At 36.6% G+C, this 25,831-nt stretch overlaps 1 long non-coding RNA gene and 1 pseudogene across 1 annotated transcript; both read left to right on the forward strand.

Moving 5' to 3' along the window:
• Positions 1-1,782: 1,782 nt before the first annotated feature.
• Positions 1,783-9,194, forward strand: LOC101675987. Its single transcript, XR_200786.3, has 3 exons — positions 1,783-2,058; positions 3,132-3,359; positions 8,163-9,194. It is a non-coding gene; the product is annotated as an uncharacterized LOC101675987 (long non-coding RNA).
• Positions 9,195-24,598: 15,404 nt separating this feature from the next.
• Positions 24,599-24,671, forward strand: LOC123391497 (annotated as a pseudogene).
• Positions 24,672-25,831: the final 1,160 nt, after the last annotated feature.

The following is a 25,831-nucleotide window of genomic DNA, read 5'->3' on the forward strand; positions in this document are numbered from 1 at the left end:
TATTCATTTATTTATTTATTTGACACACAGAGAGAGAGGGAGAGATCACAAGTAGGCAGAGAGGCAGGAAGAGAGGGGGGGGGGAAGCAGGCTCCCTGCAGAGCAGAGAGCCTGATGTGGGGCTCCATCCCAGGACCCTGGGATCATGACCTGAGCCGAAGGCAGAGGCTTAACCCACTGAGTCACCCAGGCACCCTAAAACGAAGGACTTTTAGAGTATATTGTCTCTAAGACATCCTCGAGATGTAAGACTTTAAAAAGACCCATAAGATCTGTATTTAATGCCAGAATCCAATTGGAATACCTTTAAACTTAACTAAATAAATAATGAGCAATGAGGGGTCTACACCCATCTGCTGAGTGACATTTCGAAACTCTCTAAACCACTGACCTTTTCCAAAAATCAGAGCATTGTACACTTTTCTTTATCCTACTAGCATAGAGGCCATGAGAGTGAGTAAAATTCTAGTTACAAAACTGCTTAGAATTTGGAAACCATATTCCGTAAACATGCAATGTACCTATTAGCATGACTAAATATACCCCCTAAACAAACATGCTAAGAGAGCTACTACTTTGAAAGAAGGAAGAAAGTCAAGGAAAAACCATTTTTGATGAATGTTAACTAGACTTACAATCATTTCACAATATATACAAATATCAAATCATTACGTTGTGCCCTGGAAACACAATGTTATGTATCAATGATATCTCAATTTTAAAAAAGGGAGGAAAAGTGTAAAACCATTTTATTTTCTTTTAGACAAGCCCCAAATATTTTTCTCATCTATTTTTAGAATTAAGGATAAGGAATATTGCCTAATTGTCAATAAATTTAAAAACTAGTAAGGAGAGTCAGAGATTAGTAAGGAAATTAAAGATGAAAATGAAGGGAAAAAATGAGAAAGAGAAAGAAAAACATTCACAGATGAACAAAGAAATAGACTAACCAGGAAAGATAAGGAAAAACATCAGAGGGAATTTCACAGAAGTTAAGTGGACAGGCAAAGACAGACAGACACTCAACAAATGGAATACTAGTCATATATAAGAAAGGTTTTCATGGAGAAATAGCTTAATCAATGGCTTTTAATGAAACAGATTTCATACACATAAGAGTCGTAAGCAATCACAGGCATATGGGTAAAGATAACCTCTTGGCACTGATTTATGGGCCTACTAAAAAGGAACTGAAGACTGAATCAGAGATTTCCCAATGTTATTTCAATTAAAATAAACTTCTTTGATGGGTGTTCTCTACACTATTGCAAAATGATAGTAACTGACTAGAAATTGGTGCCTCATCTAGAAAGAGGATGAAAATATTTAGGACAGAATAAAAAAAAATTTAAGTATTTTGCTCTCCATAGGAATAATAAATCTTTCATAGTCTTCCATGGAAGTCATTTATTTACAAATCTGTTAAATAATGAATAACAACTATTAACATCATCCCTTTTCATATTATTATTAACTCAGAATATTTCTGAAATCAAAGGATTCCTGTTTTTCAAGTGTTATAGATAAGAATATAGTTGATATTTTAAAAATATCCTTAGATTTTTAAAAATCCTTATATTTAAAATTTCCTATATCAGAGATACAGTAGATGTGTATGAGTGAAATGACACGATTTCCTTTAATATAATCTGTCAAAAACATGTGGAGGTTTATAGATAAAACAAGTATCAGAATGTTGTTAATAACTGCATCGGGGAGATGTATACATAAGGTTCACTTATTTTCTATTTTTGTGTATTTTTCAGATTTCCTATAACAAAAAAATAAAGCATCTTTTTTTGAAACTGAGTCAACTATTTGGTTGCATTTGGAAGAAGTAGCTAAATGAACCTATGATATCTCACTTTCAAGACATCAAGAAAGACTCAAGGATTTTTTGTTACTGAAGGTTTCTTTGGTTCCTACTTTTTTTTCAGTGACTTCTACAACTTTATTTTTCATCATCATCTGAGTTTTATTTTCAGAACAGCTGAACTGAATTTTTATAAATTTCCACTTCAGAAACACAGGCAGTTTTAAGAAATGGATGGGAACCAGGTACTTAAGTGTTCAGTTTTCCATTGTGTTTTATTTAACCTAAGTCCCAAATTCTAAAAGCAGAAATGGAAGTATCTTTCTGCCTTGGGTAAAGATGTCTCAACTGTTCCATGAGAAAGCTGGAGAAAGAGTTGCATTTGGAAGCCTTGCTTTGGCTATCACCTGAGACTGGTATCCTAGAAGTGGTGTTCTCAGGCTCTTGGAGGGGAGGAATGCCTGCCTCTTACTCACACACTGCTGTATTCTCAAGTTAAAGTCTCAGAGGAGACTGCCTGTCTACCCAGCTGCAGAATGTGTATGTGATGATTGCATCTGTTGCCATGGAAACTGAAATATAACCGATAAACTACACACCCCAAACAGATTAAAATTGACTTAGAAAAACTATGTAGGGTTATTACAAAATGTATGGTAAAACATCTCTTTACTGTACCTCCCTCTTTAAAATGATAGCTTATGAAGTAGAATTTTCATAGAAGTCCGTCTCCCCAACAGAATTTGTGGTGGTAGCGAGATTATTGCTGAATAAATCCTTAAAGTAGTACATGACAGCAGATGGATGAATGGTTTAAATGCATATATGCTTAGCTAGGCATATTTGTATGAGAGTAATGATATTATTATGAAATACTGAGTCCCAGATATCCAGGCCCAAATATGTTTAAACAAGATAAAAATATAACTGATTTTGTTTTAATGTGATTTACTGTTTCAAAGATGTATATCTGTTGTCTTGTTGTTGAACTTACATTCACCTGAACTTAATAATAGCTGTCACTTATTCAGCATTTACTCATGATGATAAAAATCATAGATGTGGAGAACTAATAATTGAAACTGTTGTAGAATGTTCGTTGGTTGAAGTGAAGTTTTGGTTGTTTTTTGTTTTTGTTTTTGTTTTTGAGGAATGTGTCTATCATACCTAAAGAGCTAAGATTGGTCATTGATGAAAGAGAAAAATTATGGAATGATAATTATTTATATGTCATACAATTAGCAAACCTTATTTTGGGGGTGTCAAGGGTATTAAGATCACTTGATAGTAACAATAAATTAATTTTTTTTTTTCCTAGCAAACGTTCTCAATGGTAGTATATACTAAGGGAAAAGAGAAAATACTGGAATTGCACTTGACCACTTTTGGATTTCACTGTGTAATGAATTTGTTCTGCATTAGGACTTTAAAAAACAACCTTGCAAGTTACACAGAACCAAGAGGACAACTTATGGAGGACATGCCTGTCTCCCAGAAAGTCTGAAGGTTTATTTTGCCATCTTTTAAGTCAAAGGAAGTCTGGAAGGTCTGTTTCCCCATTTGTTGCTCTGAATGTTTATAGGAAGGGAAAGGTTCTTTTGGAGACATCTGAACAAAGTTCCAATGTTCTAAATTCTGTTTTCAGGAATGACTCAGAGCTTCTAACGTAGGAACTTCTAATGATCTGTATGTGGATGTATGGAACATTCAATGGCCTAGGAATGGTGATAGTTGGATCTCAGTCTATTCTCTGTCCTGCCGTTACTTGGCTGTGGATCTCAGACATTTCTGGCCCACAGTTTTCTCATCTGTCAGATCTCAGTAAGAGGTGCCAAATAATCGGTAACATTCCCCTCAGTTCTAATTACAATCAAACCTTATGTGAATGTTTCTGTCTGACTCAACCCCAATCCATAATTCCTTTCTCCCTAATTATTTTCTGGTATTGGTCCAGGGATAAATATGTGTCTAGTTCTAACCAATGAAGTGTTAATGGCTGAGATTCCAGAAAAGATTTTTAAAAGGATAGATTGGGCCAGAATGATCCTTTGGGCCTTTTGAATCTGTCCTCTTCTTGCCTGCAAAAAAATATAATGCATGGGCGTAGCGGTCATCTTTTTTTTTTTTTTTTTTTAAGATTTTTTTCTTTGTTTATTTGAGAGAGAGAGAGAGAGAGCAGAGTGAGCAAGAGAGAGCACAAGTGGGGGAGGGAGAGGGAGAAGCAGACTCCATGCTGAGCAGGGAGTCCTACCCTGGGCTGGATCCCAGAACCCTGAGATCATGACCTGAGCCTAAGGCAGATGTGCCCCTGTTGCAGCCATTGTAATGTCCATGGGTGAGTAGCTAAACAGTAAGGACGGCAGAAGCCGAGAAATGAAAAGAATGTGCATCCCTAATGGCTTCTTTGAGAAGTTGTGCCAGCCTCTGACTGCCTGTATCTGGATTTCTTGCTATAGGAGAAAAATGAACCCATCGTTTAAGCCATTGTGGTATCATTGACCATTACTGGCGGTAGAATTTATGCCTAAATGATATAGTTAATACAACAAATAAAACTAAAACACTCTAATTGTAGAAGGTTCCTTGTGAAGGGTACAAAGATCAATACCATAATTACTCCTCTCAAGGAGCTTTTAAGTAGAAGACAAAAGACGAACACTAAATGAGCTACAATACCAGTCAGAATGCATTAAGATATGTACCAACAACATTTTGAGCAAGATGAAGTCATAATTGATGTAACAATGTGGGGGAAATTGGGCATAGAGCCATTTTTTTTAAAAGATTTTATTTATTTACTTGAGAGAGAGAGAGAGAATGAAAAGGCAGGGGGAACGGCAGAAGCAGGCTCCCCAGTGAGCAGGGAGCCCAAGATGGGACTCGATCCCAGGACCCTGAGATCATGACCTAAGCTGCAGGCGGACACTTAACTGACTGAGCCACTCAGGTAGGTGCCCCAAGCATAGAGCCTTAAAGAGTTATATTTTAATACTCTTGCAAGTTCATGCTGCCTGTGAAGCATGACTTCCAATTTAACATTTTAGCAAAATATTTTAAAAGAAAATACATCTGAGAGATTTAAAAGAGTCATGGTAACCCATCTCCTACTTGATCACCTACTGGTTTATGCAACTACTCCCAGTGCCCTCATAATTTGCAGTTTGAAAAAATATGGACTAAAGTCAATGCCTATCCTCCCTCTTTTTATAAGCTTTTTTTTTTTTTCCCCCTAAGGCTTTGATGCCATCCTGACCCTGCCTTACTGCCCAGGTATTTTCCCAGACTGTGTAATCTGATAACCAATTAGCACAGATGAGTTAACCAAAAAATAGCTTAATATGCTACCAGTGTTCCCTCGTGTTTGTGCTTTTATAACATCTAGCCCATGATAATTCCCGATCACATTTTAGAATCATCAGGGAAACTTTTAAAAGTATCAAGTGCCTCCCATTCGAGCCAATTCGCATCTAATTGATCTGTAGTCAGATGTAGAAATTGGTAGGTTTAAAAACATCTCAGGTGTTTTTAATGTAAGGCGAGGGTTGAATCAGCCGTCTTAACCTACATTCAAGACATGTATCCACCAGATACCTGATGTGGCAAGTTTCTCTAATAATCTACTCTCAGCCTCATGGCATTAGATGATGAAAGCACAACTCATTTTGTCCCTGAGCTAAAAAAGAGTTTGTTGAAAGAATCCTGCATTTTCTCAGCAACACCACGGGGAATGGGTCTCTTCAGGGCCTGGACCCAGGATCAGGAAAGCTGACAGGAACCAGGCACTGGTTCCCTCTGCCCCCTCTTTTCTTGCTGGCTCATGTTTTAATTTTCATAAAGAGCTGCTTCTTGGGGGATTTTTTTTGGTTTCGTCTTTCCCCTGGCCTTCACCACCAGATATCTGGAGGTGATCTTTCTGCAACCCAGCTCTCTCTGCCTCCACAGCTACAAAGGAAAATATTATGGCTACTCAAGGTCACTGCGTGTATTTGTACCCCACACCCGAAGCTGCATCTACCTAGATGGCTGCCCTTTGCTTCTATGAACAAAATGGTCCCTCTGAAGGGACACAGCCTCAACATACAGCACTACCGGTGGCCCCAGCTTCAGCCTTTAGGAGACGGATCCAAGCTCAGAGGATCCTTTCCTACAAGAACTTAGCCTCTGAGAAGCTCTGGCCCAGGATAGTTAAGGGCCCATTCTGATCTATTCACCTATGGTCTGAGACACAGGGTAATATGGCAGAAACACATTGCAGAGGACTCATCCTTCCATGGGGAAGGGGGCACTTCTTTAAAAAGGGGATCATTTATGAGGTGGGCAGTTAACAAAAAAGGTCTACTTGATCCCTCAAAGAGCTAGCTTTTGAATATGGGAGTTGTCTAAAATATAAAATGTCTCTCAGAAGCCCTCTGTTAATGTAATGAACATGTAGGAAAAAACAGAGGTCTTTCCTGACTGGGATGTTCTAGGAAAGCATTATGGAAAGGATATAATTTTTACAGACAATATAGGGAAAGAGGCAACTCAGACAGGCAGAGAAGGCATAGTGAACAAAGGCATGGAGTAAGGATGGCAACTATTTTAGACTGATTAGACCGTAGGATTTAAAAGGTAACATGGGCGCCTGGGTGGCTCAATGGGTTAAAGCCTCTGCCTTCGGCTTGGGTCGTGATCCCAGGGTCCTGGGATCGAGCCCCATATTGGGCTCTCTGCTCAGTGGAGAGCCTGCTTCTCCCTGTCTCTCTGCCTGCCTCTCTGCCTACTTGTGATCTCTCTCTCTCTGTCAAGTAAATAAATAAAATCTTAAAAAAAATAAATAAAAAATAAAAGGTAACATGCATGATCAAGGAGTCGGATTGTAGAGACTGTTGAAAATCAGGCAAAAGAACCCCCTCTAGAAAACATATGGTTTTTGAGCAAGAGAAATATATAATCAGATGAGTATTTTAGGAAGGTCGATCTCTTCCAAAGTGACTACAGTAACTAAAGAGGAGAAGATATGAAAGTAGATGAGTAGATCAAATAAGAGGCAAGACAGGGTCCAATCTAGGTTGGTGGCAGTAAGAATAAAAAAATAAATACAGGGCATTCTTGAGAACCATGGGGATTTGAGGCAGCATGCCAGGGGCAAGGAGAGAGATATTTGAATTAGGAAGCATATTCCAGGGCTCTGGTCACATACATGTTTGGGAAGCCAGTTCCAATAAGCTACTTTCTAAGGCACCCTATTGTATTTGTTTATTTCATTTGACTCATTCCATCATTCATTCACTCAACAAACATTTACTCAGTTTCCTGAGCACCTGATCTTATCAGGCATTATGCGAGGAGTTGGTTCCAATAAGACAAACAAGACTGGTCTCTTCCAGTGAGGATGTGGACATGAAAACAATGAATGAGAAGACAGTGTGAAAGTGCCACATGACCTCATAGGGCTGCTGGGCAGATTAGATGAGATCACGTCTGTAAGATGCTTAGTTAGGCACAGTGCCTGGTACCTAGTAAGCGCTCAAGAAATAGTAACTATTATTCCATATAAAATCCCCAGAGAGAGGGAAAAAAAGAGAAGTGATGAACTGCCTCAGGATATTGAGGACAGCTTCAGAGAGGAGGTGAGATCATAGACCAGGCAGAGGCAAAGATGGGCATTCTAGAGGGAAGGACCCACATGAACAAAAGCATGATGTGTTCTGAGAAGACTGAGAAGGGCGCCCATGATAGAGTACAGGATGTGTATTCAGTAGTGGCAGGTAGGCTGGGCCTCCATTTAGGTGACCTTGATGCCCAGCATATATTTTAGGCAATCAGAAGCAGTGGTTGGATTCCAAGCAGGCAGAGGGTAAGCCGATTTCCTATTAGAAAGATCACTATGGGGATGGTGAGGGGGAGGGACTAGGGTGGGAAGTGAGACTAGGTCAGAGCTAAGAAATTAGCAGGCTGCTTAATTGTTCAGGCAAGTCATTCGAGGTAAGAGCATGAGTTGAGATGGTTGCAGCAGAAATGGAGCAGCAGGGGAAAAAAATGGGGACTTTTGTATGAAGCATTTATGAAACATTTTCAACAATCCATCCACTTCTAAAAGTTTGTGAGGTTATGTTTGAAAATGTATCTAATTCAAAATATATTACATTTTACCAGCCCACTCTTACAATATTAATCTCTTCTAAAAATATAGGAAAGACCATACTTTAGAGAAAACAAAACAAAACAAAACAAAACTTTGACAATGATAACATCCATTATAATATCATAGGTCAGATTACTTGCAAGGATACTGGGCAAAAATAACATCATACCCATATTTTAATGTTGTGTCCCAATTTGATGTATTTTTGCTTATATATTTCAGGATTGTGAAATAGATACTCACAGGCAAAATTTAAATATTCTGATGTGCTGATGAGAACACCCTTTTCTTATTGCATTACATGAGAACCAATCAGGTGGCCTAGACCTAGGTCATGCATGGAGGCCAACAGATTTGTGGGTTGGTAAGTTGCTTATGGCTTCTCTTCCTGAAACCTGGAAAATGTTGCAGAACCATCAGAGGTCTTATTACTGAAATTCTGTGTATAGTCAATGCCTATTCATCGAAAATTGAATTAACTAAAAATTTCAAGTAAAGAGTTGTTTTTTTCTCCTCTTTATATGTGCTAACTCATCTTTATAATAAAAACCACTGAGAATTGTAAAATCCTGTATTTCATTTTAAAACAAAACAAAGTAATTATATTCCATTCCATTCACTATTATTTTACTGCCTTTTAAAACTAAACTTGTAATTTTGAGATAATTGTAGATTTATGTACACATGTGAGAAATAATTTGGAGAAATCCCTTGTACAATTTCCCAGTTCCACCCAATGTTAACATCTTGCAAAACTATCACATAATATGACAAACAGGATATTGAGATGGATAGAGTATAGGTCTCTTCCTGGATTTTCTTCTTTTCCATTGATCTATCCATCTTTTCCTCCACCAATACCCAATTGCCTTGATTACTGTCATTATACAAATGGCCCTAATATCAGGAAGAGTGATGTCTCATACTTTATTCTTCTTTTTTAAGATCGTTTAGGTATTCTAGGGCGTTGTTTTCATGTATTTCATTATAACACATTTCTTCTATAAATTGGAAATTAAGGTATACTACATAGGGCAACTCCTATTCACCAGTATATGAAGTTAGTTATTAATATATCATTCATTAAAATTCTGAATAAGCAAGAATTTACTTTTAGTCCCGGCTTGAAGGTAAAGTTACCACAAAATAGATTATAAAAGTAAAGTTGTGGAATCTTCTCTATAGGCATTTAAAAGCCATCTATTTGGGGCATCTGGGTAACTCACTTGGTCGAGCATTAGATGCTTGGTTTCAACTCAGGTCATGATTTCAGGATTGTGAGAGGATGCCCTGCCCTCAGTGAGGAGTCCACTTGAGAGTCTCCCACTCCTCTGCCCCTCCCCTGCTCTCTCTTATTTAAAGATTTAAATAAATTTTTAAAAGAAAACAAAACATCTGCTATTCCAGGGTGCCTGGCTGTCTCGGTCAGTAGAGTATGTGACTCTTTCTTCTTTTTTTTCCCTTTGGAGCTGGGGGAGGGACAGAGAGAATCTTTAGCAGGCTCCCCACCCAGTGCATGTCTACCAGGGCCTCAATCTCACAGCCCTGAGATCATGACCTGAGCCAAAATGAAGAAGAGTGAAGAATCGAACCCTTAACTGAGTGAGCCATCCAGGCACCCCGAGCATGCAACTCTTGGTCTCAGGGTTGTAAGTTCAAGCACCATGTTGGTTGTAGAGATTACTTTAAAAAAAAAAAAATATTAAAAAAGGTATTTTAAAAATGAAAAAAAATCTATTCCTATCTATATGGATATGTTATGAATATTTCAGTTGTAATAATTCTAATATATTCGTTCTTGAAAATAATTTCAAATGCTAGAAGTTCTAACGTGTTAAGCAAATAGGGTGTTCTGTAAAATATTCTGTTTCATTGACCTTTAGTTATATTTACCTACCTATAACCTTTATAAGGCAATAAATAATTGTAAGCACAGGACGTGAACAAATCCCCAAACCAGCTTGTTGAAATGCAACTTTGTCTCCAAAGATTCTGCTGTGCCATTTACCTTTGGAGAGGAAAGGAGAAAAAGACAAACAAAAGCTCCAGCAAATTGACCCTCAGAAATTAAATGGACTTAAGTGTGGCAGATATATTTTTAGTTACCGGAATGGATATTCTCACCAACAGTGTGCTCTCATAATTGCCCATTAACAAATGGATCAGGATACATGAGATAAATCTGCAAACTATTGAATACACTCAAGAATTTTTGAATTACTTTTTGAATTACTTTTTGAATTACAAAAGCAATCATATTGTAAAATTTTATACAGCTCTCTCTAGTCTATGATATTCCTAATTTCTTTTTAAAGTAGAAGTTTTTATTTTCATCTAGACAATTAAGGTATTTGTACTATCTTTAAACAATATAACAGGCTTTTAAAAAGGCACTATTTCATTACTGAAAAATGAAGCTTAACCTTATCAGAAATCACTGCAGCATATAAGAAAAAGAAACTATTAAAAAATAAAAATCATATTCATATCACATATCACAAATCATATCACAATCATATGTAATGCTTTTCTAGTTAGCTTATGAAGTCTTTAAACAAGAAGAGCTTTTTTTTTTTTTTAAGATTTTATTTGTTTATTTGACAGAAAGAGAAAAAGTGCAGAAGCAGGGGTAACAGCAGAGGCAGAGGGAGAAGCAGGCTCTCCACTGAGCACGGAGCCTGATGCAGGGCTCGATCCCAGGACTCTGGGGTCATGACCCCATCAGAAGACAGACACTTCAACAACTGAACCCTCCAGGCACCCTGAGAGAAGAGCTTTTTTTTAAAAAAAAAATTGCATTTTCAATAAATTTATTGAGATATATCTGATACAAAAACTATACATATTTAAAGTGTATGAAAACATGTCCAAGTTTTGAAAAGTGCATACACCTTTGAAACCACACCATGATTAAGGTACTAAGCATATTTATTATGTCCAAAGTTTTCTTGAGTCTTTTCCTAATCCTTCCTACCTCCCCTACCCTAGTCTAGGTAACGACTGGTCTGCTTTTTGTCACTATATATTAGTTTGCATTTTCTACAATTTTATATAAATGGAATTATATGGCATGTATTTGGTTTTCTCTTGGATGTTTTCAATCAGCATAATTATTCTGATATTTATCCATGTATGTTGGATGTTGCATGGATATACCATAACTTGCTTATCCAATCACTCATTGAAAGACATTTGGTTGTTTCCAATTTGGGGCTATTGTAGATAAAACTTCTATGAATTCTTGTATTCAAGTCTTTTTGTGTATGTCTATTTTCATTTCTCTCAGGTAAATACCTAGGAGTGGAACGGCTAAATCATGCAGTAGGTGTGTATTTAATTTTTTAAGATGCTGTCCAGCTGGGGCACCTGGGTGGCTCAGTGGGTTAAATCCTCTATCTTTGGCTCAGGTCATGATCACAGGGTCCTGAGATGGAGCCCCGCATTGGGCTTTCTGCTCAGCGGGGAGCCTGCTTCCTCCTCTCTCTCTCTGCCTGCCTCTGTGCCTGCTTGTGATCTCTCTTTCTCTGTGTCAAATAAATAAATAAAATCTTAAAAAAAAGAAAAAAAAAGAACCTGTCCAGCTTTTTTTCCCAAAGGGCTGAAACACTTCTATTTCTACCTGCAGTTCCACAACCGTGTTAATACTTGATATGGTCTGTTATTTTAATTTCAGCCATCCTGTTAGGTGTGTAGTGGTATTTCATTGTGGTTTTAATTTGCATTTACTTAACGACAAATGACACACACGTACGTGTTTTTTCTTCTTCTTTTCTTCTTTCTTTTTTTCCCCCAAAACTGAGATTGTAAATATGCCTTACCTCAAGTTTCGTATGGATAGGAAATTTGGTTGGGGCTAGGTAGAATTACAACTGAGGGCTTGGCTTTGGATTCAGGCAAACTGGGCTTAAATACTGATTCTGCTTTGTAATAATCACCTGGCCTTGATTATGGTATCAAATATGTCTAAACTCCAGTTTATCATCTGAAAATTAGGGGTTATATAGTGTTTGCCTCTTAGGATTATTACAAATATTAAGTTAGATAATGTTTTTAAAACACTTAGGCCATATGCACCTTATACCAGTGTTGCTATGCACTAGGTCAGTGGTTTCCAAACCTGTTGTGTTAGGGTCATCTAGAGACCTTAACAAAATTTCAAAACTCAGTCCACACCACTGACCCATTAAACCACAGCCTTTAGGGATGGAACACAGGAGCCAGTAGGTCTTTTTGTAGTTCCCCAGGAAAATCCAGTATGCATACAACTTGGGAACCACTGCATTAGGTGATTTATACAAACTATCATATTTAATTTTACAACAATTCTCTGAGTTGTGTTTTCATTCCTTTTTTGTAGATAAGAAAACCGACGTTCACATTGACTATGTTGATGAAGGTTATCTAGCAAATTGAGCTTGAAGGATTCAGACCCAGATCTGACATCAACATCCCTACTTTTAACTATTTCACTATACTTACGCAAGCAAGGTTCTTACAGAATCCTAAATTTAACTAAGGGAAAAAATGCACACACACACAGCATTAGTTGATTGCAAATATCTGGTGCAGACTTAGGAATAAAGCAGTAGGAGAATTGGGAACATTTCATTGCCATTTGTGAAGGAGTCTACCATAAACCATTAATATAATCTTACAAAATCAATAAGAATTCCTGATCAAGGTTTCACCATCATGTATCATGGAATTAACTTGGTAGGTTATACACTGAAGCTTCACATGTGGTTTACTTTTTTCCAGTCCTTCCAGTAGTCAAAGTCCAAGCCACTAGTTAGAGCTTCTACCCAATGTTTTCCCGAGAATAATTCCCAGATGTACTGAATTTACAATGGCCAAGATAACCTGATGACTAGTTTCTGGAACAACACTCTGTTAGCTATAAAATGCATTCTTACAGGCATGTATTTTTTTTTTCTCTACACACCTAATTTAGGATATAGATGAACCAACATTACAGTTCTAGTGGGAACACTAGTATCTAAGTGGCAGATGGCTCTGGCCATCACCATTTGCTATTGCTCTTCCAGGCTTATAAACAAGTTACAAGAATTGAGCAAAAATGACACTTCTGCATGCATGATGACATAATTATGGGTGTAGACTTCATCTTAGAGAAGAATCCCAAAAGAGTTTATGTCAGTAGAAACGGTAAAGACACTACCATAGGGTATTTTTAGGATTTCTTCACTCCCACAATAATTGCAAAGAACTCAGTGACATTTGACAGTAATTTTATTATTGTCAGAGCTTTTTGCTCAACTGTAGGGAACTATTCTACAGTCCTACGTGGCACTTTGAGGTGAAGGACACTCCAGAATTCAACTGAAATAACAGTAGTTTGTATTCAGTGTAACATAGTGATCCAAACCAAGAAGTTAACAGTACTTTGACATTCTGAAGTGTTTTCCCACCAGAAAGTTCCAGATGTTATTTTCTGGTAGGCAATAAAGTATTCAATTAATTTGAAGTAATTCACTTAATTTAAAAAAAATTTTTTTTTCTGGTTCTTCAAAGGGAAATCAGCTTTATTTTCCTATTGCAATTTTAAAAATATTGTTGGCTATTATTCAGACAGCTGTAATGAAGAAAGAAATCATTGAAACTTCATTATGCAGTGATAACCTCTAGGTATGTAGGTTTCTCTCCCTCCCTCTTTTCCTATTATCTATTAATCTCTCTGTCTAAAAACAATGGAATAAATGCACTGTATGGAAAAAATTAAATATTAGAGAATGGACATAAAATGAAAAGCAGAATCCTCTTATCCCTTCATCTCTAAATCAGTTTTCCACAGGTTAAATGTTTATGTTTCACTGCTAGTATTTGACTTATCAACTTTGGATATTATCTGTTATTTCTCAACTATAAAAGGTGAGTATTTAGTCTACTCATGTTACTTACTACTTGTTTTAATAATCCTATTAATCCTAGGATTTAATAATCCTATCATTACTTTGATTTGTATTGGTTACTGATTGACTTTAAATATTATACTGAAATCATTATTGCCTGTTCCGTCTGACTATGAAGTTTTTCTCTTTACTTTTCATGTCAGTAAGATGCTACTTACATCACTATCCAAACTTCCATTTCTGCTGCCCATTTTTAAAATTTCAACTTCTGTACTTTTGCAGTGTCAAGATTTATGATATTTCTATTTCTCCAGAACAAAATATGAATAACATCAAAAGACCTGTGTTAAAATTGTATATCCACTGCATGCAAGCTGAATGGTACAACTTCATTTAGCCTTGATTGATTTTTATCAATATGTGATTTTTCCATTTTCTTTTCCATTTTCTTAAGGGTATCTTTTAATGAACAGAAGTTTCTAATCTTGATAAAGTCCAATGTATCTTCTTTTTTTCTTTTATGGTTACTGCTTTTTATATACCAAGAAATACTTGCTTACTGCATTCTTGCAAAGATATTCTTTATGCTTCCTTCTAAGGATTTTAGAGTTTTTATTTTTAGGTTTACAATCCACCTCAAGTTAATTGTTTTATATGCTGTGATGTACCAGTCAGGATATACAAATATCCAGTTGTTCTAACATCATTTGTTGAAAATATTTTCTTTTACTCCCATTGAATTTCTGACATTTCTGTCAATGGGCTATGTATATACATGGGCATGGGGTGGGATGTCTATTTCTAGATTCTCTGTTCTTTTCAATCCATCTGTTTGTCCTTTCTTATGCCAATAAAACATTGTCTTAATTTCTATAGCTTTATAATAAGTCTTAAAATCAGGTGGTCTAAGTCCTTCAACTTGTCTTTTCTTTTCTCAGGATTATTTTAGTAATTTTGGACATTTGTATTTCCAGTTAACAGTCAATGTTAGACTACAAATTTCCATTAAAAAAAAAAAAACCCGGCATTCTGAGTTGGAATTATACTGATTCTATAGATCATTTTTAGGTGGAATGATATCTTTACAATATCCTGCAACATATACATGGTGTATTTCTTTACTTTTTAAGCCTTTCTTCCTGCAACCTTGTAGTTTTCAAAGTAGAGATCTTTTATACCTTTTCAAAAATTTATTCTTAGATATTTAGTGGTTTTTAACACTATTATAAAGAATATTTATTTTAAACGTTATTTCCAATTGATTGTTGAAATAGTATAAGAATACTGACTTGTTATATCCTAGAAACTTGCTGAATTCACTAATTGGAAGTAATGGATTTTTGGAGAATCATGTTGTCTCTGAATAAGGGCAGTTTCTTTTCTGCTTTTCTAATCTTTATTCCCCATGACCCATTTCTTTATATGTTATATCCATCTTTTCTTGTAGACATTTAAATGTATTTATTACAGTTATTTTAAAGTCTTTCTCTGCCAACTCTAACACCTAGGTCCTTTGTTGGTCTCTTTCTATTGACTCTAAGTCACATTTTCCCATTTCTAGTAATTTTTTATTGTTATACTGTGGGTAATACATTGCAGAGTCTCTGGATCTTCCTCTGAAAAGTATTGAGTTTTGTTCTAGCGGTCAGTTAAATTACAGCCAGATCACCCTTAACTTGGGGAAGCTTGGTTTTCACTTTTTAAGGACAGGTTTATGTTTTAGTTTTGGTGATGTAGTCTTTAGTCTTTATTCCTAACTTCATAGAAAGTCCGTGATGTTTACCAAGGTCACCCAACTCAGTTGGATTTCAGCTCCAAAGTATGTTTTACTTGTGGTGGGCAACAGCTAAAATCTCTGCTTAGCTCTTAGAACCTTCCCCAGTTGTTACCTTTGCTAGGTTCCTTGGATTGTTACTGGCATATTTACAGGCAGTCAGCCAATAATTTGAGGGGAATTCACATGCAGATTTCTGGGTTTCTCACTCAGTTGCTCCTTCATTTAGGGGATTTCACCTTAGATTTTAGCTGTTCAGACAGACCCACACTCAGTTCTCTAAATTCTCAGGGCAGTAAGCCTGGTTTTCTTCCAGAGTTCCATCTTTCCATGTTGTACAGACTGAAGAGTGAGAAAGGAAGGAAATTTGATTGGGATATATTGCCAATCAACAACCTTACTAAAATTTCCCCATTTTCCTTAATAAATCTCTTCTGTCCCAACTCTGATTGAATGATTTGTAAAAGTCCTTTTCCTCCTGCTATTGTCATCAAGGAATAAATTATACTTTAAACATTTTTTCATTTAAATTCATAATGACCAAAAATTCTATTTCTTTTACAACCGATGATATAGAAGTAGAATGGGACTGAGGATAAGGAGACCAAGGTGTTTTTTGTTTTTTTTTAACTGCTTTTCCCCCAATCAGCTGTGTCATATTAGCATTAGAGAACCACTAAACCATTCTGTTCTTCAATTTCCTCTTTGGACAAAAACGGGGAATGGACTAAGTAATGTCCAAGGACAATCTAATTAGATCCTGTATACATACATTCATACACACATATATAAAGGCAAATTATGTAAGATTCTGAGTTTAAAAAACCCTCTAATTAAAAAAAATTGTTTATAAAGAATTTTTTAGTATTTTATTAATTGGTATATCATGTCACCAGATATAAGCTATGACAAGAAAATTGCCAGGATATAAAAACATTTATTATAATTTTCCTCCTGAAATTTTTTGGCTAAAGCTGGCAAAACAATCTTCCCTTTTATTTTTTTTTCTAGTTAAAAAAATTATTTATTATTTGGAAGAGAGAGACATCACATGTGCGAGTGCAGGGGTAGGGACAGGAGAGAGAGGGAGAATCCCAAGCAGACTCCCGCTGAGCTGCTGAGCCTTATGACCTTGAGATCATGACCTTGAGATCACAACCTGAGCCAAAACCAAGAGTCGGCACTTAATGGACTTCACCACCTAAGCACACCAACAATCTCCCCTTTTATTTATTTAGGATTTTATTTATTTGACAGATCACAAGTAGGCAGAGAGGAAGAGAGAGAGGGAGAAGCAGGCTCCTTGCTGAGCAGAGAGCCGATGTGGGGCTCCATCCCAGGACCCTGGGATCATGACCTGAGCCAAAGGCAGAGGCTTTAACCCACTGAGCCACCCAGGCACCCCCAATCTCCCCTTTTAAATGATAAAACTATTAGATTACTTCTTAAAATGATTATATACATAATATTCTTAATTTACAATTAAAAGCTAAAAAATATTCATTCTTAACCTAATCATTAAAATTTTGAAAAATGTGCCATAAAAACCAAGTGTTGTCTTCAATAGGATGCTCTGTTATTAAACAACTATAAACCTCTTTTTGAAAATTGCTGCATTTTAATGGAAAAATCATTAAAACATCAGAAATTTATAAACCTAAAGAATTTTGCTTCTTACTACGGTCCTTTCTTATGTGTGGTCCAACAGAATAACAGAATAGGACTCACATGTTTTCTTTGATATTTTACTAAATTCAGTTCAATTCAATCTAAATATCAGGGAAATATGTGAGATTGTAAACCTAAAAATTAACATTGAGCAGTGTCTCTAGGAACTTTGTAGATTATGAAGTATTATTGTTAAATATTACCTTCCTTTGTGTCTAGAGTTAATCTACTTCATTGGAAATTATTGATAGGTATAATATACTTTTAGTTACACAATCCATGTCCTTAGGGCCAATGCCCTCTCCTCCCAAACACAGAGGCAGACAACTTCCATGAGCCTATATTTCTATCACTCTTTACACTATCCACAATATTTGTTCAAATGGTCACCTCTTTGTAGAAGCCAACTGTTTTCCTCTTAACTCTTCATCAGAATTATTACTATAAAGAATCTAAAGCTAGCTTGCTAGCTGTTCTTTGTCCTTTTTCCATTTCTGTGTATTTTAAATTTTCCAAGATATGCATACACATAGTTAACTTAAATTGTTCTGTAAAACAATTCCCTCTTTTACTACTCCTTTATTTCCTAATTTCCAGGAACAAAATTATTTTTTTTGTTATTTATAACTTGCCTGTATATTCCTAAGCAACATGGTTTTATTGTTACATCTTGATTTTAGATATTATCTCATGTCATCTCCCTCCAGATAAAGATCTAGCATTTGTTTCTGTTTGAAACCATTCATCCCTCTGCCTGTCTCTATCTCCCCCACCTATATATTTTTCCCTTGTACTCTTCTCCTTCCAATATAGTTACATTACGTTAGTTAAATCAATATTCAATGTTTGAATTCTTTTTTAAATTTAATTTTATTTACATTCAGTTAACATATAATGTATCATTAGTTTCAGAGGTAGAGTTCAGTGATTCATCAGTTGTATATAACACACAGTGCTCTTCACATCACATGCCCTCCTTAATGCCCATCACCCAGGTACCCCATCCCCCTACCCATCTCCCCTCCAGAAACCCTCAGTTTCCTATGCTTAAAAGTCTCTTTTGGTTTTTCTCCCTCTCTGAATTCGTCTTGTTTTATTGTTTGTTTGTGTTTTTGTTTTTTTCCCCCTTCCCTTCCCCTGTGATCCTTCATTTTGTTTCTTGAATTCCATTTATGAGTGAAATCATATGGTATTTGTCTTTCTCTGATTGACTTATTTTGCTCAGCATAATACCCTCTAGTTCCATTCATGTTGTTGCAAATGACAAGATTTCATTTTTTTAAATGGCTGAGTAATATTCCATTGTGTTTGAATTCTTATAAATAGTTCAATGATATTTCCTGCTGAGCCACATACTATACTGGGATTAGTTTTACTTTCTTTTTATTAGTTCATTTTCTTTTTTTTTCCCTTTTAGATTAGTGATTTTACATATTTAATCCTTTGGTTTGTAGTTTTATATCTTCAACTAAATATGTGATTTAATTTCAACCACTTTTAGTTGTTTATATCCTTCTATATAGTCTGGTTTCTCTTCAGACCGCATAAAATTTTTTTTTTTAAGATTTTATTTATTCCTTTGACAGAGACAGATCAGAAGTAGACAGAGAGGCAGGCAGAGAGAGAGGAGGAAGCAGGCTCCCTGCCGAGCAGAGAGCCCGATGCGGGACTTGATCCCAGGACCCTGAGATCATGACCTGAGCTGAAGGCAGAGGCTTTAACCCACTGAGCCACCCAGGCGCCCCAGACCGCATAAATCTTTCGCCTTTTATATCCCTCCAAATACATCCAGACATATTAGGTGTTCTCTTAATTTCATTTTTCTTGAAGAAATCTCCCCTGGAGTTGTTTGACTTTTCCCAATTTCCTACATCTTTTGTATGTACCTTTTCTTTCCTGGATTATGTTCTCCTTTAGTGTAACACATACTCCAACGGTTTACTGAGAGAGTAACAGCAGCTCAATTTTCATGACTTCAGATGTCTGATATGTCTTTATTTTCCCCCGCAGTTGATTAGTACTCTTTTGATTGTACTCTTTTGTCAGAGTTGATTGTACTCTTGCAGTTGATTGTACAATTGCAGTTGATTGTACTCTTTTGTCCGAGTACAAAATTCTAGGTTAAAAATCTTAGTATTTTGTAAGTCGTTGTTTCAATGTCTTACAGATTCCAGGGCTGCTGTTGAGAAGTCCAAAGCCATTCTAATACCTGACTCTTCTTTGTATCTTCTTTTTGGAAGTGGGTAGAGTTTTCTCTTTCCTTTCAGTGTTCAGAAAATGTATGATAATTGACATTGGTGTGGCTCATTTTTCGTCCAGTGTGCCAAAGCAGATACATTCATCAGGACTCTCCATCTGCAAACTCCTGTCCTTCAGTTCTGGGGACATATTGTGGATTATTCTTTGATAATCTCCTCTACTTCACTGTGTATTTTCTCTCTCTGGAAATCTTTTTATTTGGGTATTGGATCTCCTGGATTAGTTCTCTATTTGCCTACCTTTCTTGTTGTCTGTTTGTCTTCTTACTCTATTCTCTGAAAGGTTTCTGCAGTGTTATTCCCCAATCTTTCTATTGAGTTTCTGATTTCTGCATTATTTTAAATTCCAAAAGAACTTTTAAAAAATTATGAATAATTCCTCCTCCATTTTCAATAGCATACTAACCTTGCCTTATAGTTATAATATTTATTTCTTATACATCTTAGGATGTATAACTTTTCTTCTCTCTTAATAGTCTCCATTCCCTTGTCTGGTGATCCTTAGTCACTCTTTTTTTTTTTTTTCAAAGAGAAGCCCATTGAAAACCTGACTGCAAATTTGAGTATGTGGGCAGTGCTTACCAGTTGTGGGCTTCACTATTGGTGGTCTGTCCTTTCACTGAATTAATTTCTTTCTTTCTTTCTTTCTTTTTTCCATTGAATTTCTGATGTTCAGTATCTTTAGTCTTTCTTTTATTGGCTGGTTACTTTGCCCAAATAAAACTTCCAATTTCTTGCTTGCAGATTAGAGAATTGGCTATTAGGGTCCTGGGAGCTAAATGAGGGAGGAGGCAGGATAGCTCAGCATTTAGAATGTAAATATTGATTTAATATCCACAAATTTTAGTGTGAATGAGGCATACCAATGACTCTGCTATCTTCCACTCCTCTATTTTACCCTCTTCAGAGAAATATTTCCAGTCTTTTCCTGGAGATGAACGCTGTGGTTGCCCTGCAGTTTGCAATAGAGAGGAGGGGCGTGGGATCTGTTTCCCACACAGATCTTTTTCTAGAAAACAGATTTTCAAGTAATTTTCTGTATTTAGACTCATTTTTCACTGCCCCTTTTCACTTGCTATGGCCAGAAACTCATAATACCTAACTATGGCCCTAGCTGTGGCATTTTGGCTATCAAAATAGAGTATTTGGATAAAAATATTGGTAGCTGCACTTTATTGAGTGTTTGCTTTTTACCAAGTACATTATAGACATTATCTGTAATTTTCAAAACCAACCTGAAACTACAAGTTATTATCATCCTCATTGTATGGAGTTGAATAATTTAAGTAGAATTACATAGTAAGCAAGTAATTGTGTTTGGGATTCAAAAACCAATCTAGATCATTGGCCCCAAAGTTGATGCTTTTTGCTGGATGCTGCACTGCTTTGTTAGTCTTAGAAGAGGAGTCAGCTTATTGAGTCAGAAACACCAAGACCTACTGGCACAACTGAAATGTGTTACATAATGCCTTTGCTTTCCATCTCTCTTCATAGTCATCCAGTGTTTTAGAACTTGTAATTCTCACAGTGGCCTTATATTTTGGGTGTATCTGGAGTAGGCATTAGGGGTGGAGAGTGAGAGCCCAAGTATTATGGGAATGATGACTTCAAAAAGATCAGTGATGCTGCTCCGTGCAGGAAATGAAAGTGAACTCTTGAAGGGGGAAAGCTTGTGATTATATTTCTATTCTTCATATTTGGGTAATAATAAAAATATCAAGTGATGAAATGAAATGAAATGTAGTTTTTGCTGGTATTATGAGTCTTTTTGGTTGAGTTTTTTTTTTTCTTAAGATTTTTTATTTATATATTTGAGAGTGGGAGAGAGAGCCAGGGGTAGGGTAGAGAGGAGCAGGTTAAATGAGCCGGGAGCCCGAGGAAGGGCTAGATCCTAAGATCCTGGGATCATGACCTGGTATTTTGAATCGTTTGGTTGATTTTTTTTTTTTTTTAGATTTTTATTTATATATTTGAGAGACAGAGAGAAAGAGAGAGTACGCGCACCAGAGAACACAAGAGGGAGGGAGTGAAGAAGGGTCCTCAATAAGCAGGGAGTCCAATGAGGGTCTGGGTCATGACCTGAGCTGAAGGCAGATGCTTAACTGACTGAACCACCCATGCGCCCCTGCTTGAGTTTGCTTCTTAAGGCTGAACAATTTAGCGAGCCTTTCCTGGAAACAGGAATCAAGATTAGAAGACTTGGGAGGTCATTTTCACCTTCATGATTCAAAAATGTTTATCAGTGAGACTTCTTTTCTCACTCACAAGCCCCGTCTTCTTCTTCTGTGATAACTAAGTATTCCTATCATTTGTGCCCTGCACTTCCACTCTGCCTCCTGAACCAAAGCACACCTATAAATTCTGAACTATTATTTACCAACTACCTGCTATCTTCCAGCCACTGTTAGATGTCAATGGCACAAAAATAAACGAGACAGACCATGGCCTGCCCCATAGAACTTAGAGTTTAACGGAGAGTTCTTTTTAATAAGCAAATGAAATAAGCTGATAAATAAGGGGAAAGATCTTACCACCCTTTCCAAATTTTTCCATATTATATGTATTAAAAACTGATTTATTGGGTGTGCCTGGGTGGCTCAGCGGGTTAAAGCTTCTGCCTTCTGCTCAGGTCATGATCCCAGGGTCTTGGGATCGAGCCCCACATCGGGCTCTCTGCTCGGCGGGGAGCCTGCTTCCTCCTCTCTCTCTCTCTCTGGCTGCCTCTCTGTCTACTTGTGATTTCTGTCTGTCAAATAAATAAAATAAAATCTTTAAAAAAAACTGATTTATTAAAGAATAAATATTTTTGCTCCCTTTCATTTTATATTCAACATTAACCTAAGTTATCTCCTCAATCTCCCAGATTTAATTATCCTTCAAGGGGGTAAACATTGTTCTTTCTCCAAGATCATACATTTGGTTCTCTCCTTCTCTAACTACAGCCTCCTCCTGGCCATCTGCCTCCTTCCCTCGACTCTGCTGACCCTTAGGAATTCTTCTCTTCCATCGTGACCCACTTAGCCCTCTTTGGACATTACTTGTCTTTTGTATCATCTCAGAAAAAAAGCTCTTCTTCTTCTTCCAGATTAAGGGCTGCTACTTTTGCTCTAGGACTTTCCCTTACTCCTCAGATAGAGCATTCTCACTCTTCAGCATCATTCCTAGACAGGCTCCACTGATATATTCTTATTTGTCTTTGCATGTGCACAGATTTTTTCCACTATTGATAATTTTCTGACAGTGACAACCCATGGAGTTAGTCTTCTTTCCCTCAGATTTTCTCTTTCAGATAGTTAATGAATATTCATGACCCATGGTTTTGATTTCCTTCACAACATATTACTTCTTTAGCTTTAATCAAATATTTTTCTTCAAACCTTCCACTGAAACTCTTTCAAGGGTAACTATTGACCTCTGACTAAATCCAATGACCTTTTCCAGGCCTTTTTGGCTTTGGTCTTCTTAACATTTCTACAGCACATGTCCTTGTCGTCGTTCTGAAACCCACTTAATGGGTTTTTTTTTTTTTGTTCCAAATGGATCATGATAGAAAGTGTCAAAAGTTGGCCATATATTGGAATGTTTTGCTTATACAAAATTATTTAGACTTCTGTACAGAAGGGTCATTCTGATTGTTTGAGAACAAGCCCCAAGTTGGGCTCAGAGTGGAATATGCTTGAGATTCTCTCTCTCTCTCCCTCTGCCTCTCCTCCCACTCAAATGCACCCTTTCTCTAAAATAAATAAATCTCTAAAAATAAATATTTAAATAAGGATCCAAATGATGTTTATATATCAATCTTATTGTTATTTTCTTTTTCTTTTCTTGGTATTTTTTTTTAATTTTTTATTTTTTATAAACATATATTTTTATCCCCAGGGGTACAGGTCTGTGAATCACCAGGTTTACACACTTCACAGCACTCACCAAAGCACATACCCTCCCCAATGTCCATAATCCCACCCCCTTCTCCCAAACCCCCTCCCCCCAGCAACCCTCAGTTTGTTTTATGAGATTAAGAGTCACTTATGGTTTGTCTCCCTCCCAAAAGATTTTATTTATTTATTTGACAGAGAAAGAAATCACAAGTAGGCAGAGCAGCAGGCAGAAAGAGAAGGGGAAGCAGGCTCCCCACCAAGCGGAGAGCCCAATGCAGGGCTTAATTCCAGGACTCTGGGATCATGACCTGAGCCGAAGGTCAGGTCACCTGAGCCACCCAAGCGCCCCTTATTTTCTTTTTATATGTAGGTTTCTTTCCTATTTTATTTGCAATTTTTCTTCCTCCCTGTCTCTCTCCCCCCAGTCTTTTCTTATCTCTCTCTTCCTCTCTCTCCTTCTCTTCTCTTTGGGATGGCTATTGAAGAAAGATACTAGTTGGTTTTTCCTACAGAAACCCTACTCCCCCTATTCTGCTTACATTTCCATGGTACCATTTAACATGGTCCTCCATCCCTTTAATTTCTTACTAATTAGTAGTTAGATATTGATAGATTTGGGCTTGATATTTTTTATTGAGAGTTCTTCATAGGTATAATTCTCTGAATATGTACATAATGTCTGTCTGTCTCACTCTCAGTGATGTTAGTAGTCATTGAGGATTACTGTTTATAGAAATTAATTTATTAGGGATTATAAAATAGTGAAAATGTCATCATTTCTTTATTTTTTAGTAGATGGAAGATTTTCCTAAAGTAAACTTTCTCAATATCAATTATCTGCTTTCCCTGATGTATAGTCCATTATCAAGAAAATGATGATCAGTGAAGTTTATTAATTATTGAATTTACAAATTTGAATATATTGGATTTGTGTCAATCCATTGTGGTTAATACCTGTATTGATGTTCAAAGGCCCAAGTCAATAGGCCAAGTTGACACCTGAGTCTCTTTGACAAGACCATAGTAGCCTTTGATAATTTCTTGGCTTTCTGGCTGACAAAATGCTCATCAGTAAATTTCCTGATTCAGAACTGGAATCAACCATCTGTCCAATGAGTACTGGTTCCTTTTGGTGGGAAATGATATTTTTCTCTTGTTGGTTACCATTTGTCAGGTTTGTGTTCCTTATTTAAAAAATTATGATAATAACAAGATTATACTTTCAGGGATCATTTCTATAGTTTGTTACTAAAAATATTAATAGATTTTATTTTTCAGAGTGGTTTCAGATTCACAGCAAAATTGAACAGAAGGTACAGAGATTCTGTACATATATCCTCTGTGCCCTCAAACATACAGCCTTTCCTACTATCAAAATTCTGCACCTTAGTACATTTATTATTATCAGTGAACCTATGTGGACACATTATTGCCACTCCAAGTCCATAGCTTACATTAGGGTTCACTATTGGGATGTTCTTTGGGTTTTAGAAAATGTATGCTGACATGTATGCCCTAATATAATATGATACAGAGTGGTGTCACTGCCCTAAAAATCCCATGTGTTCCACCTGTTCTCCCCTCCTTCCTCCCTAATTGCTAAAAACCACTGATTGTTTTACTGTCTCCATAGTTTTTTTTCCCCCCAGAATACCATATAGTTGGAATCATACAGTATGTAGGTTTTTCTCCTTTCACTTAATTATATGCATTTAAGTTTCTTCCATGTCTTTCTATGGCTTTATAGTTCATTTCCATTTGGGCTGCTAAAACAAACACCTCAGATGGGGTGGCTTATAAACAACAGCAATTTATTTCTCAGAGTTCTGGAGGATGGAAGTCCAAAACTGGATGCCAGCATGGTTGGGTTCTGGTGAAGACCCTCTTCTGGGTTGCAGATTGCTGACTTCTCAATGTAACCTCACATGAAAGGGGCAAGGGAGCTTTCTCTGGCCTCTAAGGGCTGCAAAGTATTCCATTGTATTGATACAGCAAGGTTTTATTTAATCCGTTCTCTATTAATAAATATTGGGGTTGTTCACAATCTTTATTATTACAAATAACATTTCTTCTTCTTTTTTTTTTTTAAAGATTTTATTTATTTATTTGAGATAGAGAGAGAGTGTGCCCATGCATTGGTGGGGGGTGGGGAGCATAGGGAGAGGGAGAAGCAGGCTCCTCACTGAGCAGGGAGCAGGTTGGAGGGCTCAATCCCAGGACTCCGAGATCATCACCTGAAACAAGGAGATGCTTATCCTACTGAACCACCCAGGCATCCCTACAAATAATATTTCAGTGAATTCCTGTGAAGCTATCTTTTTGGTTTTTTTTCAACATAGCTTTGTAGTAGATTTCTAGAAGTCGGATTGCTAAATCAAAGCGTAAGTGCTTGGGTAATTCTGCTATATATTGACAAACTCCACTCACTGCAGAAGTTAGAAAT

This window comes from Mustela putorius, unplaced genomic scaffold, assembly GCF_011764305.1.
Source record: "Mustela putorius furo isolate JIRA1106 unplaced genomic scaffold, ASM1176430v1.1 tig00000228_pilon_pilon_pilon, whole genome shotgun sequence".
Classification (NCBI taxonomy): Eukaryota; Metazoa; Chordata; class Mammalia; order Carnivora; family Mustelidae; genus Mustela; species Mustela putorius.